Raw genomic sequence first — 8,694 nt, 5'->3', positions numbered from 1 at the left:
CTCCGCCCCAAGCGCCCGTCGCCCCGCCCATGTCGGCCCCGCCCCGCCTCCGGCCGACGAGACCCCGCCCTCAGGCCCCGCCCCGTGCGCGTTGCGCTCTGCCGAGCTCCGACCCCATCCCTGCAGGCTCCGCCCCTCGGGGAGGGAGCTGGAAGGCCGCGCCTCTTCCCGCCCCTCTGCCAGCACCTGGGCTGTGGCCCCTTCACGTGGGAAGTGCAGGGTCCAGGGGTCTCTGCCCTTCTCCAGCCTCGGTCTCACTCCGGAAAAGGGGAAGGGCGGCCTCTCCCGCCAAACCCGACACGAGGGCCGAGGGGCAAGCTCACCGTCACCCCGAGCTGGGGGCTGCGATGGGGGTGGGGTCTCACTGGGGGAGTTCTCCCAGGCACTAGAAGTCCTGCCCACGGGGGGATGTGTGTAGAAGGGGGATGGACTGCCCCTCCTTCCCAGAGAGGGAGGGTGTGAAGGCCGGGTGAAAGGTTCCTGGCCTCCCACTAGCCCGCACCCCAACCTGAGCTGTCTCCATGTGGCCCCCTGCCCGTTTCCTGCAGGGGGTCTCCTGTAGGCTCTCAGCTCCTGGAGCTGTCCACTGCCCCTGCCCAGGTGGAGTCCTGACCTCCCTGCTGCACTTCCGGGCGCAGTGCACCCCCTCCCTCTCCCATGTCAGGTTGCTCAGATTTTAGAGTAGGACAGCCCTCCCAAGACCAGAGACCCCAGAATGCACCCTGGGGTCTGCCTGGTTTGCATTGAGACAGCAGTTTGGGCTGCAGGGGTGCTACCGAAGAGCAGGAACAGATGGGAAGGGGCAGCTGGAGAGTTGAAAGCTAGATATAACAGTGAACTTCCTCTTTCATCAACAGGGGACCTCCTGGGGAAAGGAGGGACCTGCCGGTGGGGAGAGGCTGTTTTCTTCAATCCCAGGATCATTAATTCACTCAACACATACTTACCAAATGCACTAGGTCCAGGCACTGTTTGTGAGGCTGTAGTGGACGAGACAGACAGCCCTTTTGGAAGTGGGAGAGAACATGACCACAGAGCCAAATAACAGAGGATCTGATGATAACACGAAGCTTACTGAATAGGGAGGTGCGATAGAAAGTGAGTATTGGGTAGTCTCAGAATGCCTCTGAGTGCGGATCTGAGCTGAGACCCGCAAGATGAGAAGGATCTGGCGGAACCGTGTTTCCCTGAAGAGAGCACAGCCCATGCAAAGGCACTGAGGCACAGTAACATTTGCTGCACTATGTGGAGGCTGAAGGGAACACAGTACATGAGCGCTGGAAGGTGCCCCCTTGCTCAGTGAGGAAGTGCTGCCCTGGGCAATACTGGAGGGATAGTCCACTGTCCCCCCATGTAGGGACTCGGCTTTCAGTCTATATCACCCTGCCCCTTGGAGGGCTGAGGGCCCCGGTGTGGGGGGGGCAGGGAGGTGGGTGGTCTGGGTGCCCCGTTGGCCGAGCTGTCCCTGGTGGTCGTTGGAAAGGCAGCTCTACAAGCTTCCAGACACGGGGTTGGGGCTCTCAGGCCCCAGAACTGCCCGCCTCCAGGCCACCCGAGCCCCTCCCCTCGGCGAGGCTGTCTCTGCTCCGGGCCCTCCCCTGCCCTCTCCTAGCCTTCCCAGGGTGGGGTCAGGGTTCTCCTCCACCTCTTCCCATTCCAGGTTTTGTTATGAAAACTTTCTCTGACTCCTCCAGCATCATCCCCTGTGAGTTGTAAGAGCCTCATAAGGAAGACAGAAATGGACCCAGACTGGTCCCTCTATATTCCCGCTACCCTAATTCCCCTCTGAGGACAGAAGGCCAGAAAATGTGGGCATTGGAGGGTGTCCCAGGATAATATTGCAGGATTTCATTTGGATACAGGCCCTTGGGTCCAAGGCTTGTTCCGAGGGCAACTTCCAGGCTCCACATCTGCTCTGTAGGGTGCAGAGACCCACCCTACACCCAGCCTGGGGCTTCCAATGGGCCCTTTCCTGCCGCCCCTTCCCCCCCTCCTAGAACAATGCTGCACTGGGCAGGGCAGTCACAGAGCCAGCGTCCTCAGCTTCCTCCCACGAGACTAGGGGAATGATTGGGCTTCTCTGCCCTGGGGGTCCCTGCTCCAAAACAGGGCTGGAGGTGATGACTCTGCTCCCGCAGTGGGTGGTCTGAAGGTTCAGCGAGTTCTCCAGCTCTGAAACTGTCAGTCACGTGGGACTGGGAGGTTCGTTGGCGTGCATCTCTGGGCCTGCCCCAGAGCTTCCGATTCATCTGGTCCCACGTGGGGCTTGAAAATTTGCATGTCCAACAAACAGGCTGCCGTTCTGGGGACCACACTTTGGGGACCACAGGGTTTGGAGCCACAACAGTACCTGGCACATAGTAGGGCTTGCAGACGTGTGTCCCCCTCTGCAGCCACCAGTGTCCCTGAGAATGGGATCCTGCCCCTTCCCCAGGCGATCCCCACCCTCAGGGCCTGGCCCATGATGACCATGATACCCTCCCTCTTCTTGTTGCCCTAGTTCTGGGCGCCTCACGAGCTCCCTCCCAGGCCCCCGGGGCTTGGCTCTTTGGCCTGCGACCGGCCCAGGTCTCCCCTGCCACTTCATCCTGTCGCCGAGGACCATCCTTCCGAGTGCAGTAAGGGCAGAGGGGGTCCCTGCCCACAGACGCGAACTCCGCCAGAGAGAAGCCTCTCTCCACCCCAGCCTGCCATGGAAGTGCTGGCCCGGAAGCCCAGCCCTCACCTGGTCACTGCAGACAGCACAGCGCCCTCCCCAGCACAGCTCGGAGAGGATTTGCTGGTAATTAGTCGCTTCCAGGATGGCCTGTCAGCCCCATCAATCTTCACCGTTTGGTTTTGCTTTAGAGAGTAGCTGCTCTTCTGTAAGGCTCTGAGCAAGTTAATTGACATGAAATTTTATTCAAAATTCAATTTGCTCTCACAGATCCGATTCAGGCCCTATAAATCAGCAGGGCCAGCTGCTCCTTTGCGGTTCAAACATGCTTTTTGCTTGCAGGGTGACAGCCAGAAGATGATGAGTGCTGGCTAGCAGGACAGCCCCTGGTGCCGCATCTATGAACCGGAGGTCAGCTCCTCTGTGCGTCCCGGTATCCACTGCGCCTCCTTCAGGTAAGAGCACTTCAGTGCATTTCGGATACTTAGACCACTTCCATGGACGCCATCTTGGTCGGCTCCCTGGGAAGTCCCACCGTCCCCTAGCCAAGGAATGGCAGGTGTGTTTGCTCCCGCCGCGATAACGCTGTGTAACGAACAGCCCACAGAATTTCTGTGACTTACAACACCAGTTCTTTTTTCTTGCTCCCAAGGCTGTCGGTTGACCTGAGGGACTCTGCTCCAGACTGTGGGTCAGGTTCAGGTATCTCTCTGGGACCCAGGCAGCAAGAGGTGAGCTACCTGGGGCGTTCTATGTACAACACTCAGAGGGCCAAGCTCAACCACACAGGCACACTGAAAGTCTATGCTGTAGGCCTTGCATCTTGTCTGTTCACATCTGGTGCAAGGCAAGGCAGGTGGCCAAGACCATCCTATGTGGGATAGGAAGCTGATGCCTGCCCCTGGGGTGGGTGGGGGCTGGCACTGCAGAACCCCATGGCAGGGGATGCGTGTGGGTCTGTGACAGAGAGGAAGTGAACCTTTGGGGACTAGATTCCCATTTGTCACAGCCTGTTCCTGGAATTACAATCTGTCTTCAGGACAGTATCCAAGAGATTGATAGATATTCCGGGTGCACCTGTCCCAAATGTGCCCCTTCCCCTGATTCCTGCTCCTCAGGATCTGTTCTGTGGTCAGTTTCTGAGCCTGCTCCTGCCCTGGGGGCTACCCACATCCTGCCCCTGTCCGTCCACACCCTCCCTCTTCCTCAGCCCTGACTCTGATATCATTTCTTCCCAGAAGCTGGCTGGTGGCTTCATGCTGAGCAGGGTGCCCACATGAGAAGCTGGTGCGTGCTCGGGCAGGCAGAAGTAAAAGCAGGACCAGTTTTCTCTGGAGAGCCTGGAAGGCACCAGGTCTGCCTCAGTCACACACGGAGTTAGGATCCACGGTCCCCTGCCCCCATGCCGGCGTGGACACCTCCAGGCCTGCAGCCCGAGGGCTCCTGCCCCTCTCCTTCCTCCTCTTAGTCCCGATGAAGCAGGATAGCTGTGTCATGTGGGTGGAGGTGGCAAGTGGTCTGCTCGAGAGCTTGGGTTTGTCTAGACTATCTTCACAGCTGCTGCTATCCTCCCCAGAGGCGTGCCCACACCCTGCGTGCTGTCCCCACCACCCCGTCCCTCTGTGGTGGAAGGCCAGGCTCTGGGGCCCAACCCCACGGAGCTGAGAGGCTCCTGGGTGTTTGTTACTCGGCACTTTTGTGGACTAGCTGACAGGTACAGATGGGATGATGTGTGACCGGGCTGTGCGTGGGGACTGAAGTGTTTCCGCTCGGCCAGCCCAGGCTACAGGAACAAGCCGTTGGTGACTTTCAGAACATCTGTGGTGTGCAGCAAGGGGATGTGATCTCCAGAGGCACAGACCCGGCCCCCCAGGGCCTGCGGTCGGCCAGAGGGGGCGAGTACTTTGCAAATCATTACAGTGCACGTTACCAGTTCCTTGTATTTGTCAGTTTCCGCAGCATAGAGGGGGTGGAGGCCCCTGCTGAGTGACTGGATGTGAGGTCAGTGAGTGTGTCTGTGCAGGGGAGCATGATGCGGACAGCAGCTGGAGGGGAGTATGGGGCCAAGAGCAGTTTCCTCCGGGGGAAGCACAGTGTGGTGGTGTGACAGCGATGAGTCTAGCAGCCGTCAGTCATTGGGAGCTCATTATTACCCCTAGGGTTCCAAACACTTCCCCATGCAAACTCCCTTAATCCTTACAGGACTCTTAGCTGGTAGGTGGTGGTGGTACCAATTCATAATAGCCACTCTTAGCTGTCCCCTACAGGGAAGGTGTGCGTATTACCCATGTGACAGTCGAGAAACAGAGCACGGCTCACGGCTCTGGCTTTTGCTCTTCTTACCTGGTACTTCACAGGCACAACACGGCTGCTGTAGCTCCAGACATCATGTGCTCACTCCAGAGGCCATGCCGACGAGGACAGCAGACTGGGTGCCAGTCCCAGGGGTTCTCATGGACCCGAACAGAGGCTCATGGCTATTAATTGTTGTAAAGGTCTCTGGGAAAATGAAAATCTGGCAAAGTGGGGGAGGCGGGATTCACCAAGACTGCCTTAAACCAGATGGGATTCGTCATAAGGCCGGGGGAGGGGGCCCATCTTTGCTGTGGTCAAGGGCTCTCTGCCACTTATGCAACAACACGGGGCTGCATGGGCAGGGGAGCAGGGCGTGTGTGGCTGTTTGGTGGACATGAGCACTGTGCCATCATGCTGACTTTGGTAACAGGACCCCAATTTTCTCTGGGGCCGCTCTCTCCTATACTCAGTCGGCAAAATTAGGGAGGTGTTAACTCCATCTCTGGCTCCAGGTGTGAGCTCATCACCCAAGTTTTGCCAGCTGAAAAATCCCGTTTCCCTGTCCCCAGTGATTGGTCCAGGAGTGGGTGGTCACACTTGGAAGGGAAGGTCACTCTTTCCCTCAGGTTTTGGGGACAGGCAGGCATCAGGGGGCGGGGGGGGGGGGGTTTTGGGTGCCCTCTTGCCATCACAAGGGGAGGGAGAACCTGCTGGGGAATGGATACCACACGGAGGGTAGCTGAGCAAGGAGACGGAGGGAACTGTGTCCTGAAGACATTTTAAACTCCTGGATCCCACTGTACCTGAAGCCAGAACTTCCCATGGACTTCACAGACACACAGTTCAATGCATTCCCTTTTTGCTTGAGCCAGTTTGTGTTGCTTTTTCTGCCACAAGCACATCTTCCCGAAAGAATGCTGTCTGAGCTGACCCTACTATCTGTGGAAAGCCCATGCAGGCCCCAGAGCCGGGTGGGGCCGGTGCCTTGAAGCCTGATACTCCTCTGCAGGCTCCTGGCTGCCCTCGGTCAGGGCTGATGCCACCACCCGCCTGCTCAGGGCAGGCAGTGGCCCCCGGGGGTTGGGCCCTGGCAGCCGTCAGGCACGTCCTTCATCTCTTGGTTTATCCGGCATACGATTTCTGAGCTCTGTGAGCTTCAGACGTTTATGAGAAACCCGGAGAGAAGCAGGACAGCATCTGTATATGTCAGCTCTTCTTTCCCAGATGCCCAGCCTCGACGTGGATGAAGGCAGAAGGAGGGCGTCCTGGGAGGGTGCGGGGCCAGCGCCAGCTGAAGGAAGCCGCTGTGAGCGCGCCGCGGGGGCTGGGCTGGGCGGCCAGGTGCTCCGGCCATGTGGTGGCTGCTCACTCACACCCCAGTCCTGATGGACCACGTGACGCTGCGGTGGCCTGCTGTGGCCACCAGCCCCTCAGTACCGATTCATTTCTCGCCCACGCGCTGGGTGTGAGGGGGGCTCTGCTCCACCTAGTCATTTAGGGGTCCAGGTGTGTGGAGGGTCTGTCATTGCCCCAGCTGTGAAACGGAGCCCGAGAGGGAACACCCCGACTTGTAATGCCTGCTTCCCGAGGTGAAACGCGGTGGAGCGGCGTTAGGGGCCCCCCATAAGAGAGGCGGCTGGTAAGGGAGGGCACACCGGTATTTGTCAGCAGTGGATATCTCCGCGACGGTGTGTGGACGGGACCCAATGCACACGGGCTGTTGTGTGTGTGACTGTCCGGACTCCGGCGCGGGAGCCCTGCTTTCTGGCCCCTCAGAGAACATGCAGCCTGAATCTCAGGCTAAGGCAGGTCAGCGTTACTCCTGGGCTCCCACTCTGTGCTGAGCCCTCTGTGGGAGACATCGGACACCATCCCTGCCTGAGCCCCCACGTCTCTATTTCAAAGATTCCGAACCCAATCTGAGTTCTGCTGCAGTTCCCTTGTTTGGCGGGAGGAGGTCCCCGGCCCAGTCACCGGGAACCCTGCAGGCAGATAGGACCTTTCCTCTGCCGCAGCCCCCACCCTGCCTCTTCTCTTCCAGCCCCAGCCGTGTGCTTCGCCCTGTCTCCTGCCTGCCTGCACAGGGATCTGCGGCGCGGGATGTCCTTGTCTCTCTGTTCAGGTTACTCTTTAGGCCTTGTTCCAGGTGCTTCCAGAGAATTCCCCAAACAATGACTTAGCCTGATCCAAGATGACCTGTAGAGATTTGGGCTGAAAATTGTCACTCCAGACACAGCCTGCAGAGCCTGAGTGCTCCGCACTGCTGGGCTCGTGCAGGGGACCACCGGTGTGGGTGTATGTGGTGGCCCTGCACTGGAGGGGCACAAGAGGTGGCCACCTGGTGCCAGGTCGTCCTCTCCCTCCTCGCCCCACTCTTCAGAGCTCGCCTGGCTTAGCTTTCACATATCACCTGCCCCCAGAGTTCTGTAGAGCAGAGCCCTTCCTGTTGTGAAGGACCCAAACCCAACTCACCTGGCTTGGGTAACAGGACAAGACGTTATTGGTGTAGCTGAGGAGGGTAAACGCAGCTTGACCCAGGGTTTCAGATGATGCCCCCCCAGACCCTGCCTCCCTCAATCAGTCCTGTTGTCCTCTGTGTTGGCCCTGTTCTTAGCCAAGCTCACACCTGGGGTGGCAACATGGCCCTGAACTGAATCTCCAGGATCACATTCTCCCAGGGTAGTGACCCCAGCAAGACAGTCCCGCTAAAATCCCAGGGCTCACTCTCATTGGACTGACGTGGGCTATTTGCCCATGCTTGTTCCAACACTGACCCAGGGGAGGATGACAATGACAGTAATAGTGAGCAGTTACTAGTGCTTATCAACTGCAAAAGTACTATCTATCTGGACATTTGTCATAAAAATCCAACGACATCAATTCTTTTTTATTTTTATTATTTTTTAAGATTTTATTTATTCATTTGAGAGAGAGCATGAGCAAGGGGGAGAAGCAGAGGAAGAAGGAAAAGCAGGCACCCTGCTGAGCAAGGAGCCTGACTGGGACTCAATCCCAGGACCCCAGGATCATGACTTAAGCCGAAGGCAGACGCTTAACTGACTGAGCCACCCAGGCACCCCCATCAATTCTTTTTTTTTTTTTTAAGATTTTATTTATTTATCTGAGAGAGAGAATGGGAGACAGAGAGCATGAGAGGAGGAGGATCAGAGGGAGAAGCAGACGCCCCACCGAGCAGGAAGCCCGATGCGGGACTCGATCCCGGGACTCCAGGATCATGACCTGAGCCGAAGGCAGTTGCTTAACCAACTGAGCCACCCAGGCGCCCCCATCAATTCTTTTTTAATCCTCATTTCATAAATGAGGAAACTGAAGTACATGAGGTTGAATAACTTGACCAGTCACATAACTTTTATTCATGAACCAGAATTTGAACTTAGGCATTATGGCTCCCACATCACCACCATCACCATCACTATCAACTCCATCACCATCACCACCATCATCATCATCACCATCACCATCATCATCACCATCATCACCATCACCACCATCGTTATCACTACCATCATCATCACCATCATCATCGACCACATCATCATCACCATCATCATCATCACCATCACCATCGTCGTCACCATCACCATCATCACCACCACCATCATCACCATCATCACCACCGTCATCATCACCATCATCATCATCACCATCACCATCATCATCGTCGTCACCATCACAATCATCACCACCACCATCATCACCACCATCATCATCACCATCATCAT

The sequence above is a fragment of the Neomonachus schauinslandi genome, chromosome 14, assembly GCF_002201575.2.
Source record: "Neomonachus schauinslandi chromosome 14, ASM220157v2, whole genome shotgun sequence".
NCBI lineage: Eukaryota > Metazoa > Chordata > Mammalia > Carnivora > Phocidae > Neomonachus > Neomonachus schauinslandi.
This window is presented reverse-complemented; position numbering follows the sequence as displayed.